The sequence below is a fragment of the Hyperolius riggenbachi genome, chromosome 2, assembly GCF_040937935.1.
Source record: "Hyperolius riggenbachi isolate aHypRig1 chromosome 2, aHypRig1.pri, whole genome shotgun sequence".
Classification (NCBI taxonomy): Eukaryota; Metazoa; Chordata; class Amphibia; order Anura; family Hyperoliidae; genus Hyperolius; species Hyperolius riggenbachi.
Window position 1 is genome coordinate 267750267 of NC_090647.1, and position 19571 is coordinate 267769837.

At 38.8% G+C, this 19571-nt stretch overlaps 1 protein-coding gene and 16 non-coding genes across 24 annotated transcripts in view; all 17 read right to left on the bottom strand.

Annotated features, from left to right (window-relative positions):
- The window catches only part of TEX14 (testis expressed 14, intercellular bridge forming factor), a 477154-nt gene that overhangs the window by 189220 nt on the left and 268363 nt on the right, over window positions 1–19571 (bottom strand). The window lies entirely within an intron of this gene.
- On the bottom strand, window positions 404–620 carry LOC137554894 (small nucleolar RNA U3). Its single transcript, XR_011027609.1, has one exon. It is a non-coding gene; the product is annotated as a small nucleolar RNA U3 (small nucleolar RNA).
- LOC137554846 (small nucleolar RNA U3) lies at window positions 1673–1888 on the bottom strand. The gene has a single exon (XR_011027563.1). It is a non-coding gene; the product is annotated as a small nucleolar RNA U3 (small nucleolar RNA).
- Window positions 2941–3156, bottom strand: LOC137555006 (small nucleolar RNA U3). Its single transcript, XR_011027715.1, has one exon. It is a non-coding gene; the product is annotated as a small nucleolar RNA U3 (small nucleolar RNA).
- Window positions 4207–4422, bottom strand: LOC137554951 (small nucleolar RNA U3). The gene has a single exon (XR_011027663.1). It is a non-coding gene; the product is annotated as a small nucleolar RNA U3 (small nucleolar RNA).
- LOC137555017 (small nucleolar RNA U3) lies at window positions 5475–5690 on the bottom strand. The gene has a single exon (XR_011027726.1). It is a non-coding gene; the product is annotated as a small nucleolar RNA U3 (small nucleolar RNA).
- On the bottom strand, window positions 6741–6956 carry LOC137554887 (small nucleolar RNA U3). The gene has a single exon (XR_011027602.1). It is a non-coding gene; the product is annotated as a small nucleolar RNA U3 (small nucleolar RNA).
- On the bottom strand, window positions 8001–8215 carry LOC137554910 (small nucleolar RNA U3). The gene has a single exon (XR_011027624.1). It is a non-coding gene; the product is annotated as a small nucleolar RNA U3 (small nucleolar RNA).
- Window positions 9089–9304, bottom strand: LOC137554959 (small nucleolar RNA U3). The gene has a single exon (XR_011027671.1). It is a non-coding gene; the product is annotated as a small nucleolar RNA U3 (small nucleolar RNA).
- Window positions 10170–10385, bottom strand: LOC137554960 (small nucleolar RNA U3). Its single transcript, XR_011027672.1, has one exon. It is a non-coding gene; the product is annotated as a small nucleolar RNA U3 (small nucleolar RNA).
- LOC137554922 (small nucleolar RNA U3) lies at window positions 11430–11645 on the bottom strand. Its single transcript, XR_011027636.1, has one exon. It is a non-coding gene; the product is annotated as a small nucleolar RNA U3 (small nucleolar RNA).
- LOC137554895 (small nucleolar RNA U3) lies at window positions 12698–12914 on the bottom strand. The gene has a single exon (XR_011027610.1). It is a non-coding gene; the product is annotated as a small nucleolar RNA U3 (small nucleolar RNA).
- Window positions 13967–14182, bottom strand: LOC137554847 (small nucleolar RNA U3). Its single transcript, XR_011027564.1, has one exon. It is a non-coding gene; the product is annotated as a small nucleolar RNA U3 (small nucleolar RNA).
- Window positions 15235–15450, bottom strand: LOC137554968 (small nucleolar RNA U3). Its single transcript, XR_011027679.1, has one exon. It is a non-coding gene; the product is annotated as a small nucleolar RNA U3 (small nucleolar RNA).
- Window positions 16501–16716, bottom strand: LOC137554952 (small nucleolar RNA U3). Its single transcript, XR_011027664.1, has one exon. It is a non-coding gene; the product is annotated as a small nucleolar RNA U3 (small nucleolar RNA).
- On the bottom strand, window positions 17769–17984 carry LOC137555018 (small nucleolar RNA U3). The gene has a single exon (XR_011027727.1). It is a non-coding gene; the product is annotated as a small nucleolar RNA U3 (small nucleolar RNA).
- LOC137554843 (small nucleolar RNA U3) lies at window positions 19035–19250 on the bottom strand. The gene has a single exon (XR_011027559.1). It is a non-coding gene; the product is annotated as a small nucleolar RNA U3 (small nucleolar RNA).

The window sequence follows — 19571 nt, forward strand, 5'->3', positions numbered from 1 at the left end:
TGATTTCAGTTGGATGGAAGCTGAACAAGCACCAAAGATGGACAGATGGCCCAAACGGTGATTACTTACTAGGGTTAGGAGCTTAGTAAAAGGGATGGGTAGATTTAGCTTGTGAAACAGGATTGCAAAGCTAAAGGTAGGAATCGCAAATGGGGTTTAAGAAGAGTCAGTGTTTGAGATTAGCTGTCAATCAGATTTCAAAACAAAGCTGATAAAAAATGGTACAATCAACGCTTCCATAAAATGATTTTACGAATTTTTCAAAAGCAACCAATTGCTAGTTCCTGACAATTTTCACAATTCAAACCTACACAGCAAACACCAGAATCTGAGAATAACATGTATGCAGAAGCCCAACACTTCAATGCACAAATCTATAAATTATTTTGTAAAGTTAAATACAATCACTCAGTTTGTGTTTTCTCCCGCCAATCATCACATAAGTGAAGACAGGAACAGTCATCAACAGCAAACAGTTACTACCAAAGTAGAACTGAACACTCAATTCATGCTCAGGAGAAACCACTTTAGCTCTTCATCGTGATTGGTGAGTTTGGACACCTTCGAACACATTCCAACAGTCAAAAAACTATAGAAATGATCCCTGAAAGTATATTCCTAAACCTCAATTCTGACAACTCAACATCAGGAATTATCAAGCTCCTTTTCATATTAAAGTGATATTCAATACACTATGGTACTTAACAATAAAGTGTTAGGAACATCATATTCAAGCAACATGTCATTTTTTTGAAAGTTGCTACTTGAGTTTCTACATTGCAGCAAAAATCAATATAAACGCATGGTGGTACTCTGAGAGACATTTAACAGCATACAATACTCCGCTACAAATTTGCATAGGTGACATCCACTGACCAGCCAGAAAATATCCCACCTCCAGCAGGTGTTATGTAGCTCGGGATCTCTGTTTACCAGTTCACTACACTTATGCCCAGTGAAGACAGATAAGACCAGCTCATCCCATCTCATTTTCTTTTAAAATGCATTGCCCTATGGCTTGCCAACTAGATGAGAAGCCTAATTATTGAGCATCTTACCTCTCTCCTAATACCTGGAAAACGTAGCAGTGCATAAAAGTAACTACTAAAATCTGCAAGAAGAGCTCTCCACGAGAAGCGGGAGGGTTCGGAACCCGAAGGTTTGGGGATCACCAGCAGGCTAAACCACATTTTTTGCCTGTGCCTCAGTGGTTTGTCCGTTTGGAGGTAATGCAAAAACAAATTCAGGTGTACGGTCAACCCTCTAAAATGATTTCAGTTGGATGGAAGCTGAACAGGCACCAAAGATGGACAGATGGCCCAAACGATGATTACTTACTAGGGTTAGGAGCTTAGTAAAAGGGATGGGTAGATTTAGCTTGTGAAACAGGATTGCAAAGCTAAAGGTAGGAATCGCAAATGGGGTTTAAGAAGAGTCAGTGTTTGAGATTAGCTGTCAATCAGATTTCAAAACAAATCTGATAAAAAATGGTACAATCAACGCTTCCATAAAATGATTTTACGAATTTTTCAAAAGCAACCAATTGCTAGTTCCTGACAATTTTCACAATTCAAACCTACACAGCAAACACCAGAATCTGAGAATAACATGTATGCAGAAGCCCAACACTTCAATGCACAAATCTATAAATTATTTTGTAAAGTTAAATACAATCACTCAGTTTGTGTTTTCTCCCGCCAATCATCACATAAGTGAAGACAGGAACAGTCATCAACAGCAAACAGTTGCTACCAAAGTAGAACTGAACACTCAATTCATGCTCAGGAGAAACCACTTTAGCTCTTCATCGTGATTGGTGAGTTTGGACACTTTCAAACACATTCCAACAGTCAAAAACTATAGAAATGATCCCTGAAAGTATAGTCCTAAATCTCAATTAGGACAACTCAACATCAGGAATTATCAAGCTCCTTTTCATATTAGAGTGATATTCAATACACTATGGTACTTAACAATAAAGTGTTAGGAACATCATATTCAAGCAACATGTCATTTTTTTGAAAGTTGCTACTTGAGTTTCTACATTGCAGCAAAAATCAATATAAACGCATGGTGGTACTCTGAGAGACATTTAACAGCATACAATACTCCGCTACAAATTTGCATAGGTGACATCCACTGACCAGCCAGAAAATATCCCACCTCCAGCAGGCGTTATGTAGCTTGGGATCTCTGTTTACCAGTTCACTACACTTATCCCCAGTGAAGACAGATAAGACCAGCTCATCCCATCTCATTTTCTTTTAAAATTCATTGCCCTATGGCTTGCCAACTAGACGAGAAGCCTAATTATTGAGCATCTTACCTCTCTCCTAATACCTGGAAAACGTAGCAGTGCATAAAAGTAACTACTAAAATCTGCAAGAAGAGCTCTCCAGGAGAAGCGGGTGGGTTCGGAACCCGAAGGTTTGGGGATCAGCAGCAGGCTAAACCACATTTTTTGCCTGTGCCTCAGTGGTTTGTCCGTTTGGAGGTAATGCAAAACCAAATTCAGGTGTACGGTCAACCCTCTAAAATGATTTCAGTTGGATGGAAGCTGAACAGGCACCAAAGATGGACAGATGGCCCAAACGGTGATTACTTACTAGGGTTAGAAGCTTAGTAAAAGGGATGGGTAGATTTAGCTTGTGAAACAGGATTGCAAAGCTAAAGGTAGGAATCGCAAATGGGGTTTAAGAAGAGTCAGTGTTTGAGATTAGCTGTCAATCAGATTTCAAAACAAATCTGATAAAAAATGGTACAATCAACGCTTCCATAAAATGATTTTACGAATTTTTCAAAAGCAACCAATTGCTAGTTCCTGACAATTTTCACAATTCAAACCTACACAGCAAACACCAGAATCTGACAATAACATGTATGCAGAAGACCAACACTTCAATGCACAAATCTATCAATTATTTTGTAAAGTTAAATACAATCACTTAGTTTGTGTTTTCTCCCACCAATTATCACATAAGTGAAGACAGGAACAGTCATCTACAGCAAACAGTTACTACCAAAGTAGAACTGAACACTCAATTCATGCTCAGGAGAAACCACTTTAGCTCTTCATCGTGATTGGTGAGTTTGGACACTTTCAAACACATTCCAACAGTCAAAAACTATACAAATGACCCCTGAAAGTATAGTCCTAAAGCTCTATTCTGACAACTCAACATCAGGAATTATCAAGCTCCTTTTCATATTAGAGTGATATTCAATACACTATGGTACTTAACAATAAAGTGTTAGGAACATCATATTCAAGCAACATGTCATTTTTTTGAAAGTTGCTACTTGAGTTTCTACATTGCAGCAAAAATCAATATAAACGCATGGTGGTACTCTGAGAGACATTTAACAGCATACAATACTCCGCTACAAATTTGCATAGGTGACATCCACTGACCAGCCAGAAAATATCCCACCTCCAGCAGGCGTTATGTAGCTCGGGATCTCTGTTTACCAGTTCACTACACTTATCCCCAGTGAAGACAGATAAGACCAGCTCATCCCATCTCATTTTCTTTTAAAATTCATTGCCCTATGGCTTGCCAACTAGACGAGAAGCCTAATTATTGAGCATCTTACCTCTCTCCTAATACCTGGAAAACGTAGCAGTGCATAAAAGTAACTACTAAAATCTGCAAGAAGAGCTCTCCAGGAGAAGCGGGAGGGTTCGGAACCCGAAGGTTTGGGGATCAGCAGCAGGCTAAACCACATTTTTTGCCTGTGCCTCAGTGGTTTGTCCGTTTGGAGGTAATGCAAAAACAAATTCAGGTGTACGGTCAACCCTCTAAAATGATTTCAGTTGGATGGAAGCTGAACAGGCACCAAAGATGGACAGATGGCCCAAACGGTGATTACTTACTAGGGTTAGGAGCTTAGTAAAAGGGATGGGTAGATTTAGCTTGTGAAACAGGATTGCAAAGTTAAAGGTAGGAATCGCAAATGGGGTTTAAGAAGAGTCAGTGTTTGAGATTAGCTGTCAATCAGATTTCAAAACAAATCTGATAAAAAATGGTACAATCAACGCTTCCATAAAATGATTTTACGAATTTTTCAAAAATAACCAATTGCTAGTTCCTGACAATTTTCACAATTCAAACCTACACAGCAAACACCAGAATCTGAGAATAACGTATGCAGAAGCCCAACACTTCAATGCACACATCTATAAATTATTTTGTAAAGTTAAATACAATCACTCAGTTTGTGTTTTCTCCCACCAATCATCACATAAGTGAAGACAGGAACAGTCATCAACAGCAAACAGTTACTACCAAAATAGAACTGAACACTCAATTCATGCTCAGGAGAAACCACTTTAGCTCTTCATCGTGATTGGTGAGTTTGGACACTTTCAAGCACATTCCAACAGTCAAAAACTATAGAAACAATCCCTGAAAGTATAATCCTAAATCTCAATTCTGACAACTCAACATCAGGAATTATCAAGCTCCTTTTCATATTAGAGTGATATTCAATACACTATGGTACTTAACAATAAAGTGTTAGGAACATCATATTCAAGCAACATGTCATTTTTTTGAAAGTTGCTACTTGAGTTTCTACATTGCAGCAAAAATCAATATAAACGCATGGTGGTACTCTGAGAGACATTTAACAGCATACAATACTCCGCTACAAATTTGCATAGGTGACATCCACTGACCAGCCAGAAAATATCCCACCTCCAGCAGGTGTTATGTAGCTCGGGATCTCTGTTTACCAGTTCACTACACTTATCCCCAGTGAAGACAGATAAGACCAGCTCATCCCATCTCATTTTCTTTTAAAATTCATTGCCCTATGGCTTGCCAACTAGACGAGAAGCCTAATTATTGAGCATCTTACCTCTCTCCTAATACCTGGAAAACGTAGCAGTGCATAAAAGTAACTACTAAAATCTGCAAGAAGAGCTCTCCAGGAGAAGCGGGAGGGTTCGGAACCCGAAGGTTTGGGGATCAGCAGCAGGCTAAACCACATTTTTTGCCTGTGCCTCAGTGGTTTGTCCGTTTGGAGGTAATGCAAAAACAAATTTAGGTGTACGGTCAACCCTCTAAAATGATTTCAGTTGGATGGAAGCTGAACAGGCACCAAAGATGGACAGATGGCCCAAACGGTAATTACTTACTAGGGTTAGGAGCTTAGTAAAAGGGATGGGTAGATTTAGCTTGTGAAACAGGATTGCAAAGTTAAAGGTAGGAATCGCAAATGGGGTTTAAGAAGAGTCAGTGTTTGAGATTAGCTGTCAATCAGATTTCAAAACAAATCTGATAAAAAATGGTACAATCAACGCTTCCATAAAATGATTTTACGAATTTTTCAAAAGCAACCAATTGCTAGTTCCTGACAATTTTCACAATTCAAACCTACACAGCAAACACCAGAATCTGACAATAACATGTATGCAGAAGCCCAACACTTCAATGCACAAATCTATCAATTATTTTGTAAAGTTAAATACAATTACTCAGTTTGTGTTTTCTCCCACCAATCATCACATAAGTAAAGACAGGAACAGTCATCTACAGCAAACAGATACTACCAAAGTAGAACTGAACACTCAATTCATGCTCAGGAGAAACCACTTTAGCTCTTCATCGTGATTGGTGAGTTTGGACACTTTCAAACACATTCCAACAGTCAAAAACTATACAAATGACCCCTGAAAGTAAAGTCCTAAAGCTCTATTCTGACAACTCTACATCAGGAATTATCAAGCTCCTTTTCATATTAGAGTGATATTCAATACACTATGGTACTTAACAATAAAGTGTTAGGAACATCATATTCAAGCAACATGTCATTTTCTTGAAAGTTGCTACTTGAGTTTCTACATTGCAGCAAAAATCAATATAAACGCATGGTGGTACTCTGAGAGACATTTAACAGCATACAATACTCCGCTACAAATTTGCATAGGTGACATCCACTGACCAGCCAGAAAATATCCCACCTCCAGCAGGTGTTATGTAGCTCGGGATCTCTGTTTACCAGTTCACTACACTTATGCCCAGTGAAGACAGATAAGACCAGCTCATCCCATCTCATTTTCTTTTAAAATGCATTGCCCTATGGCTTGCCAACTAGATGAGAAGCCTATTTATTGAGCATCTTACCTCTCTCCTTATACCTGGAAAACGTAGCAGTGCATAAAAGTAACTACTAAAATCTGCAAGAAGAGCTCTCCAGGAGAAGCGGGAGGGTTCGGAACCCAAAGGTTTGGGGATCAGCAGCCTAAACCACATTTTTTGCCTGTGCCTCAGTGGTTTGTCCGTTTGGAGGTAATGCAAAAACAAATTCAGGTGTACGGTCAACCCTCTAAAATGATTTCAGTTGGATGGAAGCTGAACAGGCACCAAAGATGGACAGATGGCCCAAACGGTGATTACTTACTAGGGTTAGGAGGTTAGTAAAAGGGATGGGTAGATTTTGCTTGTGAAACAGGATTGCAAAGCTAAAGGTAGGAATCGCAAATGGGGTTTAAGAAGAGTCAGTGTTTGAGATTAGCTGTTAATTTAGATTTCAAAACAAATCTGATAAAAAATTGTACAATCAACGCTTCCATAAAATGATTTTACGAATTTTTCAAAAGCAACCAATTGCTAGTTCCTGACAATTTTCACAATTCAAACCTACACAGCAAACACCAGAATCTGACAATAACATGTATGCAGAAGCCCAACACTTCAATGCACAATTCTATCAATTATTTTGTAAAGTTAAATACAATCACTCAGTTTGTGTTTTCTCCCGCCAATCATCACATAAGTGAAGACAGGAACAGTCATCAACAGCAAACAGTTACTACCAAAGTAGAACTGAACACTCAATTCATGCTCAGGAGAAACCACTTTAGCTCTTCATCGTGATTGGTGAGTTTGGACACCTTCGAGCACATTCCAACAGTCAAAAACTATAAAAATGATCCCTGAAAGTATAGTCCTAAATCTCAATTCAGACAACTCAACATCAGGAATTATCAAGCTCCTTTTCATATTAAAGTGATATTCAATACACTATGGTACTTAACAATAAAGTGTTAGGAACATCATATTCAAGCAACATGTCATTTTTTTGAAAGTTGCTACTTGAGTTTCTACATTGCAGCAAAAATCAATATAAACGCATGGTGGTACTCTGAGAGACATTTAACAGCATACAATACTCCGCTACAAATTTGCATAGGTGACATCCACTGACCAGACAGAAAATATCCCACCTCCAGCAGGCGCTCGGGATCTCTGTTTACCAGTTCACTACACTTATCCCCAGTGAAGACAGATAAGACCAGCTCATCCCATCTCATTTTCTTTTAAAATTCATTGCCCTATGGCTTGCCAACTAGACGAGAAGCCTAATTATTGAGCATCTTACCTCTCTCCTAATACCTGGAAAACGTAGCAGTGCATAAAAGTAACTACTAAAATCTGCAAGAAGAGCTCTCCAGGAGAAGCGGGAGGGTTCGGAACCCGAAGGTTTGGGGATCAGCAGCAGGCTAAACCACATTTTTTGCCTGTGCCTCAGTGGTTTGTCCGTTTGGAGGTAATGCAAAAACAAATTCAGGTGTACGGTCAACCCTCTAAAATGATTTCAGTTGGATGGAAGCTGAACAGGCACCAAAGATGGACAGATGGCCCAAACGGTGATTACTTACTAGGGTTAGGAGCTTAGTAAAAGGGATGGGTAGATTTAGCTTGTGAAACAGGATTGCAAAGCTAAAGGTAGGAATCGCAAATGGGGTTTAAGAAGAGTCAGTGTTTGAGATTAGCTGTCAATCAGATTTCAAAACAAATCTGATAAAAAATGGTACAATCAACACTTCCATAAAATGATCTTACGAATTTTTCAAAAGAAACCAATTGCTAGTTCCTGACAATTTTCACAATTCAAACCTACACAGCAAACACCAGAATCTGACAATAACATGTATGCAGAAGCCCAACACTTCAATGCACAAATCTATAAATTATTTTGTAAAGTTAAATACAATCACTCAGTTTGTGTATCTCCCGCCAATCATCACATAAGTGAAGACAGGAACAATCATCAACAGCAAACAGTTACTACCAAAGTAGAACTGAACACTCAATTCATGCTCAGGAGAAACCACTTTAGCTCTTCATCGTGATTGGTGAGTTTGGACACCTTCGAGCACATTCCAACAGTCAAAAACTATAGAAATGATCCCTGAAAGTATAGTCCTAAATCTCAATTCAGACAACTCAACATCAGGAATTATCAAGCTCCTTTTCATATTAACGTGATATTCAATACACTATGGTACTTAACAATAAAGTGTTAGGAACATCATATTCAAGCAACATGTCATTTTTTTGAAAGTTGCTACTTGAGTTTCTACATTGCAGCAAAAATCAATATAAACGCATGGTGGTACTCTGAGAGACATTTAACAGCATACAATACTCCGCTACAAATTTGCATAGGTGACATCCACTGACCAGCCAGAAAATATCCCACCTCCAGCAGGTGTTATGTAGCTCGGGATCTCTGTTTACCAGTTCACTACACTTATCCCCAGTGAAGACAGATAAGACCAGCTCATCCCATCTCATTTTCTTTTAAAATGTATTGCCCTATGGCTTACCAACTAGACGAGAAGCCTAATTATTGAGCATCTTACCTCTCTCCTAATACCTGGAAAACGTAGCAGTGCATAAAAGTAACTACTAAAATCTGCAAGAAGAGCTCTCCAGGAGAAGCGGGAGGGTTCGGAACCCGAAGGTTTGGGGATCAGCAGCAGGCTAAACCACATTTTTTAGCTTGTGAAACAGGATTGCAAAGCTAAAGGTAGGAATCGCAAATGGGGTTTAAGAAGAGTCAGTGTTTGAGATTAGCTGTTAATTTGGATTTCAAAACAAATCTGATAAAAAATGGTACAATCAACGCTTCCATAAAATGATTTTACGATTTTTTCAAAAGCAACCAATTGCTAGTTCCTGACAATTTTCACAATTCAAACCTACACAGCAAACACCAGAATCTGACAATAACATGTATGCAGAAGCCCAACACTTCAATAAACAAATTTAAAAATTATTTTGTAGAGTTAAATACAATCACTCAGTTTGTGTTTTCTCCCGCCAATCATCACATAAGTGAAGACAGGAACAGTCATCAACAGCAAACAGTTACTACCAAAGTAGAACTGAACACTCAATTCATGCTCAGGAGAAACCACTTTAGCTCTTCATCGTGATTGGTGAGTTTGGACACCTTCGAGCACATTCCAACAGTCAAAATCTATAGAAATGATTCAAGAAAGTATAGTCCTAAATCTCAATTCAGACAACTCAACATCAGGAATTATCAAGCTCCTTTTCATATTAAAGTGATATTCAATACACTATGGTACTTAACAATAAAGTGTTAGGAACATCATATTCAAGCAACATGTCATTTTTTTGAAAGTTGCTACTTGAGTTTCTACATTGCAGCAAAAATCAATATAAACGCATGGTGGTACTCTGAGAGACATTTAACAGCATACAATACTCCGCTACAAATTTGCATAGGTGACATCCACTGACCAGCCAGAAAATATCCCACCTCCAGCAGGCGCTCGGGATCTCTGTTTACCAGTTCACTACACTTATCCCCAGTGAAGACAGATAAGACCAGCTCATCCCATCTCATTTTCTTTTAAAATGTATTGCCCTATGGCTTACCAACTAGACGAGAAGCCTAATTATTGAGCATCTTACCTCTCTCCTAATACCTGGAAAACGTAGCAGTGCATAAAAGTAACTACTAAAATCTGCAAGAAGAGCTCTCCAGGAGAAGCGGGAGGGTTCGGAACCCGAAGGTTTGGGGATCAGCAGCAGGCTAAACCACATTTTTTAGCTTGTGAAACAGGATTGCAAAGCTAAAGGTAGGAATCGCAAATGGGGTTTAAGAAGAGTCAGTGTTTGAGATTAGCTGTTAATTTGGATTTCAAAACAAATCTGATAAAAAATGGTACAATCAACGCTTCCATAAAATGATTTTACGATTTTTTCAAAAGCAACCAATTGCTAGTTCCTGACAATTTTCACAATTCAAACCTACACAGCAAACACCAGAATCTGACAATAACATGTATGCAGAAGCCCAACACTTCAATAAACAAATTTAAAAATTATTTTGTAGAGTTAAATACAATCACTCAGTTTGTGTTTTCTCCCGCCAATCATCACATAAGTGAAGACAGGAACAGTCATCAACAGCAAACAGTTACTACCAAAGTAGAACTGAACACTCAATTCATGCTCAGGAGAAACCACTTTAGCTCTTCATCGTGATTGGTGAGTTTGGACACCTTCGAGCACATTCCAACAGTCAAAATCTATAGAAATGATTCAAGAAAGTATAGTCCTAAATCTCAATTCAGACAACTCAACATCAGGAATTATCAAGCTCCTTTTCATATTAAAGTGATATTCAATACACTATGGTACTTAACAATAAAGTGTTAGGAACATCATATTCAAGCAACATGTCATTTTTTTGAAAGTTGCTACTTGAGTTTCTACATTGCAGCAAAAATCAATATAAACGCATGGTGGTACTCTGAGAGACATTTAACAGCATACAATACTCCGCTACAAATTTGCATAGGTGACATCCACTGACCAGCCAGAAAATATCCCACCTCCAGCAGGCGCTCGGGATCTCTGTTTACCAGTTCACTACACTTATCCCCAGTGAAGACAGATAAGACCAGCTCATCCCATCTCATTTTCTTTTAAAATTCATTGCCCTATGGCTTGCCAACTAGACGAGAAGCCTAATTATTGAGCATCTTACCTCTCTCCTAATACCTGGAAAACGTAGCAGTGCATAAAAGTAACTACTAAAATCTGCAAGAAGAGCTCTCCAGGAGAAGCAGGAGGGTTCGGAACCCGAAGGTTTGGGGATCAGCAGCAGGCTAAACCACATTTTTTGCCTGTGCCTCAGTGGTTTGTCCGTTTGGAGGTAATGCAAAAACAAATTCAGGTGTACGGTCAACCCTCTAAAATGATTTCAGTTGGATGGAAGCTGAACAGGCACCAAAGATGGACAGATGGCCCAAACGGTGATTACTTACTAGGGTTAGGAGCTTAGTAAAAGGGATGGGTAGATTTAGCTTGTGAAACAGGATTGCAAAGCTAAAGGTAGGAATCGCAAATGGGGTTTAAGAAGAGTCAGTGTTTGAGATTAGCTGTCAATCAGATTTCAAAACAAAGCTGATAAAACATGGTACAACCAACGCTTCCATAAAATGATTTTACAAATATTTCAAAAGCAACCAATTGCCAGTTCCTGACAATTTTCACAATTCAAACCTACACAGCAAACACCAGAATCTGACAATAACATGTATGCAGAAGCCCAACACTTCAATGCACAAGTCTATCAATTATTTTGTGAAGTTAAATACAATCACTCAGTTTGTGTTTTCTCCCACCAATCATCACATAAGTGAAGACAGGAACAGTCATCATCAGCAAACAGTTACTACCAAAGTAGAACTGAACACTCAATTCATGCTCAAGAGAAACCACTTTTGCTCTTCATCGTGATTGGTGAGTTTGGACACCTTCGAGCACATTCCAACAGTGAAAAACTATAGAAATGATCCCTGAAAGTATAGTCCTAAATCTCAATTCTGACAACTCAACATCAGGAATTATCAAGCTCCTTTTCATATTAGAGTGATATTCAATACACTATGGTACTTAATAATAAAGTGTTAGGAACATCATATTCAAGCAACATGTCATTTTTTGGAAAGTTGCTACTTGAGTTTCTACATTGCAGCAAAAATCAATATAAACGCATGGTGGTACTCTGAGAGACATTTAACAGCATACAATACTCCGCTACAAATTTGCATAGGTGACATCCACTGACCAGCCAGAAAATATCCCACCTCCAGCAGGTGTTATGTAGCTCGGGATCTCTGTTTACCAGTTCACTACACTTATCCCCAGTGAAGACAGATAAGACCAGCTCATCCCATCTCATTTTCTTTTAAAATTCATTGCCCTATGGCTTGCCAACTAGACGAGAAGCCTAATTATTGAGCATCTTACCTCTCTCCTAATACCTGGAAAACGTAGCAGTGCATAAAAGTAACTACTAAAATCTGCAAGAAGAGCTCTCCAGGAGAAGCGGGAGGGTTCGGAACCCGAAGGTTTGGGGATCAGCAGCAGGCAAAACTACATTTTTTGCCTGTGCCTCAGTGGTTTGTCCGTTTGGAGGTAATGCAAAAACAAATTCAGGTGTACGGTCAACCCTCTAAAATGATTTCAGTTGGATGGAAGCTGAACAAGCACCAAAGATGGACAGATGGCCCAAACGGTGATTACTTACTAGGGTTAGGAGCTTAGTAAAAGGGATGGGTAGATTTAGCTTGTGAAACAGGATTGCAAAGCTAAAGGTAGGAATCGCAAATGGGGTTTAAGAAGAGTCAGTGTTTGAGATTAGCTGTCAATCAGATTTCAAAACAAAGCTGATAAAAAATGGTACAATCAACGCTTCCATAAAATGATTTTACGAATTTTTCAAAAGCAACCAATTGCTAGTTCCTGACAATTTTCACAATTCAAACCTACACAGCAAACACCAGAATCTGAGAATAACATGTATGCAGAAGCCCAACACTTCAATGCACAAATCTATAAATTATTTTGTAAAGTTAAATACAATCACTCAGTTTGTGTTTTCTCCCGCCAATCATCACATAAGTGAAGACAGGAACAGTCATCAACAGCAAACAGTTACTACCAAAGTAGAACTGAACACTCAATTCATGCTCAGGAGAAACCACTTTAGCTCTTCATCGTGATTGGTGAGTTTGGACACCTTCGAACACATTCCAACAGTCAAAAAACTATAGAAATGATCCCTGAAAGTATATTCCTAAACCTCAATTCTGACAACTCAACATCAGGAATTATCAAGCTCCTTTTCATATTAAAGTGATATTCAATACACTATGGTACTTAACAATAAAGTGTTAGGAACATCATATTCAAGCAACATGTCATTTTTTTGAAAGTTGCTACTTGAGTTTCTACATTGCAGCAAAAATCAATATAAACGCATGGTGGTACTCTGAGAGACATTTAACAGCATACAATACTCCGCTACAAATTTGCATAGGTGACATCCACTGACCAGCCAGAAAATATCCCACCTCCAGCAGGTGTTATGTAGCTCGGGATCTCTGTTTACCAGTTCACTACACTTATGCCCAGTGAAGACAGATAAGACCAGCTCATCCCATCTCATTTTCTTTTAAAATGCATTGCCCTATGGCTTGCCAACTAGATGAGAAGCCTAATTATTGAGCATCTTACCTCTCTCCTAATACCTGGAAAACGTAGCAGTGCATAAAAGTAACTACTAAAATCTGCAAGAAGAGCTCTCCACGAGAAGCGGGAGGGTTCGGAACCCGAAGGTTTGGGGATCACCAGCAGGCTAAACCACATTTTTTGCCTGTGCCTCAGTGGTTTGTCCGTTTGGAGGTAATGCAAAAACAAATTCAGGTGTACGGTCAACCCTCTAAAATGATTTCAGTTGGATGGAAGCTGAACAGGCACCAAAGATGGACAGATGGCCCAAACGATGATTACTTACTAGGGTTAGGAGCTTAGTAAAAGGGATGGGTAGATTTAGCTTGTGAAACAGGATTGCAAAGCTAAAGGTAGGAATCGCAAATGGGGTTTAAGAAGAGTCAGTGTTTGAGATTAGCTGTCAATCAGATTTCAAAACAAATCTGATAAAAAATGGTACAATCAACGCTTCCATAAAATGATTTTACGAATTTTTCAAAAGCAACCAATTGCTAGTTCCTGACAATTTTCACAATTCAAACCTACACAGCAAACACCAGAATCTGAGAATAACATGTATGCAGAAGCCCAACACTTCAATGCACAAATCTATAAATTATTTTGTAAAGTTAAATACAATCACTCAGTTTGTGTTTTCTCCCGCCAATCATCACATAAGTGAAGACAGGAACAGTCATCAACAGCAAACAGTTGCTACCAAAGTAGAACTGAACACTCAATTCATGCTCAGGAGAAACCACTTTAGCTCTTCATCGTGATTGGTGAGTTTGGACACTTTCAAACACATTCCAACAGTCAAAAACTATAGAAATGATCCCTGAAAGTATAGTCCTAAATCTCAATTAGGACAACTCAACATCAGGAATTATCAAGCTCCTTTTCATATTAGAGTGATATTCAATACACTATGGTACTTAACAATAAAGTGTTAGGAACATCATATTCAAGCAACATGTCATTTTTTTGAAAGTTGCTACTTGAGTTTCTACATTGCAGCAAAAATCAATATAAACGCATGGTGGTACTCTGAGAGACATTTAACAGCATACAATACTCCGCTACAAATTTGCATAGGTGACATCCACTGACCAGCCAGAAAATATCCCACCTCCAGCAGGCGTTATGTAGCTTGGGATCTCTGTTTACCAGTTCACTACACTTATCCCCAGTGAAGACAGATAAGACCAGCTCATCCCATCTCATTTTCTTTTAAAATTCATTGCCCTATGGCTTGCCAACTAGACGAGAAGCCTAATTATTGAGCATCTTACCTCTCTCCTAATACCTGGAAAACGTAGCAGTGCATAAAAGTAACTACTAAAATCTGCAAGAAGAGCTCTCCAGGAGAAGCGGGTGGGTTCGGAACCCGAAGGTTTGGGGATCAGCAGCAGGCTAAACCACATTTTTTGCCTGTGCCTCAGTGGTTTGTCCGTTTGGAGGTAATGTAAAACCAAATTCAGGTGTACGGTCAACCCTCTAAAATGATTTCAGTTGGATGGAAGCTGAACAGGCACCAAAGATGGACAGATGGCCCAAACGGTGATTACTTACTAGGGTTAGAAGCTTAGTAAAAGGGATGGGTAGATTTAGCTTGTGAAACAGGATTGCAAAGCTAAAGGTAGGAATCGCAAATGGGGTTTAAGAAGAGTCAGTGTTTGAGATTAGCTGTCAATCAGATTTCAAAACAAATCTGATAAAAAATGGTACAATCAACGCTTCCATAAAATGATTTTACGAATTTTTCAAAAGCAACCAATTGCTAGTTCCTGACAATTTTCACAATTCAAACCTACACAGCAAACACCAGAATCTGACAATAACATGTATGCAGAAGACCAACACTTCAATGCACAAATCTATCAATTATTTTGTAAAGTTAAATACAATCACTTAGTTTGTGTTTTCTCCCACCAATCATCACATAAGTGAAGACAGGAACAGTCATCTACAGCAAACAGTTACTACCAAAGTAGAACTGAACACTCAATTCATGCTCAGGAGAAACCACTTTAGCTCTTCATCGTGATTGGTGAGTTTGGACACTTTCAAACACATTCCAACAGTCAAAAACTATACAAATGACCCCTGAAAGTATAGTCCTAAAGCTCTATTCTGACAACTCAACATCAGGAATTATCAAGCTCCTTTTCATATTAGAGTGATATTCAATACACTATGGTACTTAACAATAAAGTGTTAGGAACATCATATTCAAGCAACATGTCATTTTTTTGAAAGTTGCTACTTGAGTTTCTACATTGCAGCAAAAATCAATATAAACGCATGGTGGTACTCTGAGAGACATTTAACAGCATACAATACTCCGCTACAAATTTGCATAGGTGACATCCACTGACCAGCCAGAAAATATCCCACCTCCAGCAGGCGTTATGTAGCTCGGGATCTCTGTTTACCAGTTCACTACACTTATCCCCAGTGAAGACAGATAAGACCAGCTCATCCCATCTCATTTTCTTTTAAAATTCATTGCCCTATGGCTTGCCAACTAGACGAGAAGCCTAATTATTGAGCATCTTACCTCTCTCCTAATACCTGGAAAACGTAGCAGTGCATAAAAGTAACTACTAAAATCTGCAAGAAGAGCTCTCCAGGAGAAGCGGGAGGGTTCGGAACCCGAAGGTTTGGGGATCAGCAGCAGGCTAAACCACATTTTTTGCCTGTGCCTCAGTGGTTTGTCCGTTTGGAGGTAATGCAAAAACAAATTCAGGTGTACGGTCAACCCTCTAAAATGATTTCAGTTGGATGGAAGCTGAACAGGCACCAAAGATGGACAGATGGCCCAAACGGTGATTACTTACTAGGGTTAGGAGCTTAGTAAAAGGGATGGGTAGATTTAGCTTGTGAAACAGGATTGCAAAGTTAAAGGTAGGAATCGCAAATGGGGTTTAAGAAGAGTCAGTGTTTGAGATTAGCTGTCAATCAGATTTCAAAACAAATCTGATAAAAAATGGTACAATCAACGCTTCCATAAAATGATTTTACGAATTTTTCAAAAATAACCAATTGCTAGTTCCTGACAATTTTCACAATTCAAACCTACACAGCAAACACCAGAATCTGAGAATAACGTATGCAGAAGCCCAACACTTCAATGCACACATCTATAAATTATTTTGTAAAGTTAAATACAATCACTCAGTTTGTGTTTTCTCCCACCAATCATCACATAAGTGAAGACAGGAACAGTCATCAACAGCAAACAGTTACTACCAAAATAGAACTGAACACTCAATTCATGCTCAGGAGAAACCACTTTAGCTCTTCATCGTGATTGGTGAGTTTGGACACTTTCAAGCACATTCCAACAGTCAAAAACTATAGAAACAATCCCTGAAAGTATAATCCTAAATCTCAATTCTGACAACTCAACATCAGGAATTATCAAGCTCCTTTTCATATTAGAGTGATATTCAATACACTATGGTACTTAACAATAAAGTGTTAGGAACATCATATTCAAGCAACATGTCATTTTTTTGAAAGTTGCTACTTGAGTTTCTACATTGCAGCAAAAATCAATATAAACGCATGGTGGTACTCTGAGAGACATTTAACAGCATACAATACTCCGCTACAAATTTGCATAGGTGACATCCACTGACCAGCCAGAAAATATCCCACCTCCAGCAGGTGTTATGTAGCTCGGGATCTCTGTTTACCAGTTCACTACACTTATCCCCAGTGAAGACAGATAAGACCAGCTCATCCCATCTCATTTTCTTTTAAAATTCATTGCCCTATGGCTTGCCAACTAGACGAGAAGCCTAATTATTGAGCATCTTACCTCTCTCCTAATACCTGGAAAACGTAGCAGTGCATAAAAGTAACTACTAAAATCTGCAAGAAGAGCTCTCCAGGAGAAGCGGGAGGGTTCGGAACCCGAAGGTTTGGGGATCAGCAGCAGGCTAAACCACATTTTTTGCCTGTGCCTCAGTGGTTTGTCCGTTTGGAGGTAATGCAAAAACAAATTTAGGTGTACGGTCAACCCTCTAAAATGATTTCAGTTGGATGGAAGCTGAACAGGCACCAAAGATGGACAGATGGCCCAAACGGTAATTACTTACTAGGGTTAGGAGCTTAGTAAAAGGGATGGGTAGATTTAGCTTGTGAAACAGGATTGCAAAGTTAAAGGTAGGAATCGCAAATGGGGTTTAAGAAGAGTCAGTGTTTGAGATTAGCTGTCAATCAGATTTCAAAACAAATCTGATAAAAAATGGTACAATCAACGCTTCCATAAAATGATTTTACGAATTTTTCAAAAGCAACCAATTGCTAGTTCCTGACAATTTTCACAATTCAAACCTACACAGCAAACACCAGAATCTGACAATAACATGTATGCAGAAGCCCAACACTTCAATGCACAAATCTATCAATTATTTTGTAAAGTTAAATACAATTACTCAGTTTGTGTTTTCTCCCACCAATCATCACATAAGTAAAGACAGGAACAGTCATCTACAGCAAACAGATACTACCAAAGTAGAACTGAACACTCAATTCATGCTCAGGAGAAACCACTTTAGCTCTTCATCGTGATTGGTGAGTTTGGACACTTTCAAACACATTCCAACAGTCAAAAACTATACAAATGACCCCTGAAAGTAAAGTCCTAAAGCTCTATTCTGACAACTCTACATCAGGAATTATCAAGCTCCTTTTCATATTAGAGTGATATTCAATACACTATGGTACTTAACAATAAAGTGTTAGGAACATCATATTCAAGCAACATGTCATTTTCTTGAAAGTTGCTACTTGAGTTTCTACATTGCAGCAAAAATCAATATAAACGCATGGTGGTACTCTGAGAGACATTTAACAGCATACAATACTCCGCTACAAATTTGCATAGGTGACATCCACTGACCAGCCAGAAAATATCCCACCTCCAGCAGGTGTTATGTAGCTCGGGATCTCTGTTTACCAGTTCACTACACTTATGCCCAGTGAAGACAGATAAGACCAGCTCATCCCATCTCATTTTCTTTTAAAATGCATTGCCCTATGGCTTGCCAACTAGATGAGAAGCCTATTTATTGAGCATCTTACCTCTCTCCTTATACCTGGAAAACGTAGCAGTGCATAAAAGTAACTACTAAAATCTGCAAGAAGAGCTCTCCAGGAGAAGCGGGAGGGTTCGGAACCCAAAGGTTTGGGGATCAGCAGCCTAAACCACATTTTTTGCCTGTGCCTCAGTGGTTTGTCCGTTTGGAGGTAATGCAAAAACAAATTCAGGTGTACGGTCAACCCTCTAAAATGATTTCAGTTGGATGGAAGCTGAACAGGCACCAAAGATGGACAGATGGCCCAAACGGTGATTACTTACTAGGGTTAGGAGGTTAGTAAAAGGGATGGGTAGATTTTGCTTGTGAAACAGGATTGCAAAGCTAAAGGTAGGAATCGCAAATGGGGTTTAAGAAGAGTCAGTGTTTGAGATTAGCTGTTAATTTAGATTTCAAAACAAATCTGATAAAAAATGGTACAATCAACGCTTCCATAAAATGATTTTACGAATTTTTCAAAAGCAACCAATTGCTAGTTCCTGACAATTTTTACAATTCAAACCTACACAGCAAACACCAGAATCTGACAATAACATGTATGCAGAAGCCCAACACTTCAATGCACAAATCTATAAATTATTTTGTAAAGTTAAATACAATCACTCAGTTTGTGTTTTCTCCCGCCAATCATCACATAAGTGAAGACAGGAACAGTCATCAACAGCAAACAGTTACTACCAAAGTAGAACTGAACACTCAATTCATGCTCAGGAGAAACCACTTTAGCTCTTCATCGTGATTGGTGAGTTTGGACACCTTCGAGCACATTCCAACAGTCAAAAACTATAGAAATGATCCCTGAAAGTATCGTCCTAAATCTCAATTCAGACAACTCAACATCAGGAATTATCAAGCTCCTTTTCATATTAAAGTGATATTCAATACACTATGGTACTTAACAATAAAGTGTTAGGAACATCATATTCAAGCAACATGTCATTTTTTTGAAAGTTGCTACTTGAGTTTCTACATTGCAGCAAAAATCAATATAAACGCATGGTGGTACTCTGAGAGACATTTAACAGCATACAATACTCCGCTACAAATTTGCATAGGTGACATCCACTGACCAGCCAGAAAATATCCCACCTCCAGCAGGCGTTATGTAGCTCGGGATCTCTGTTTACCAGTTCAC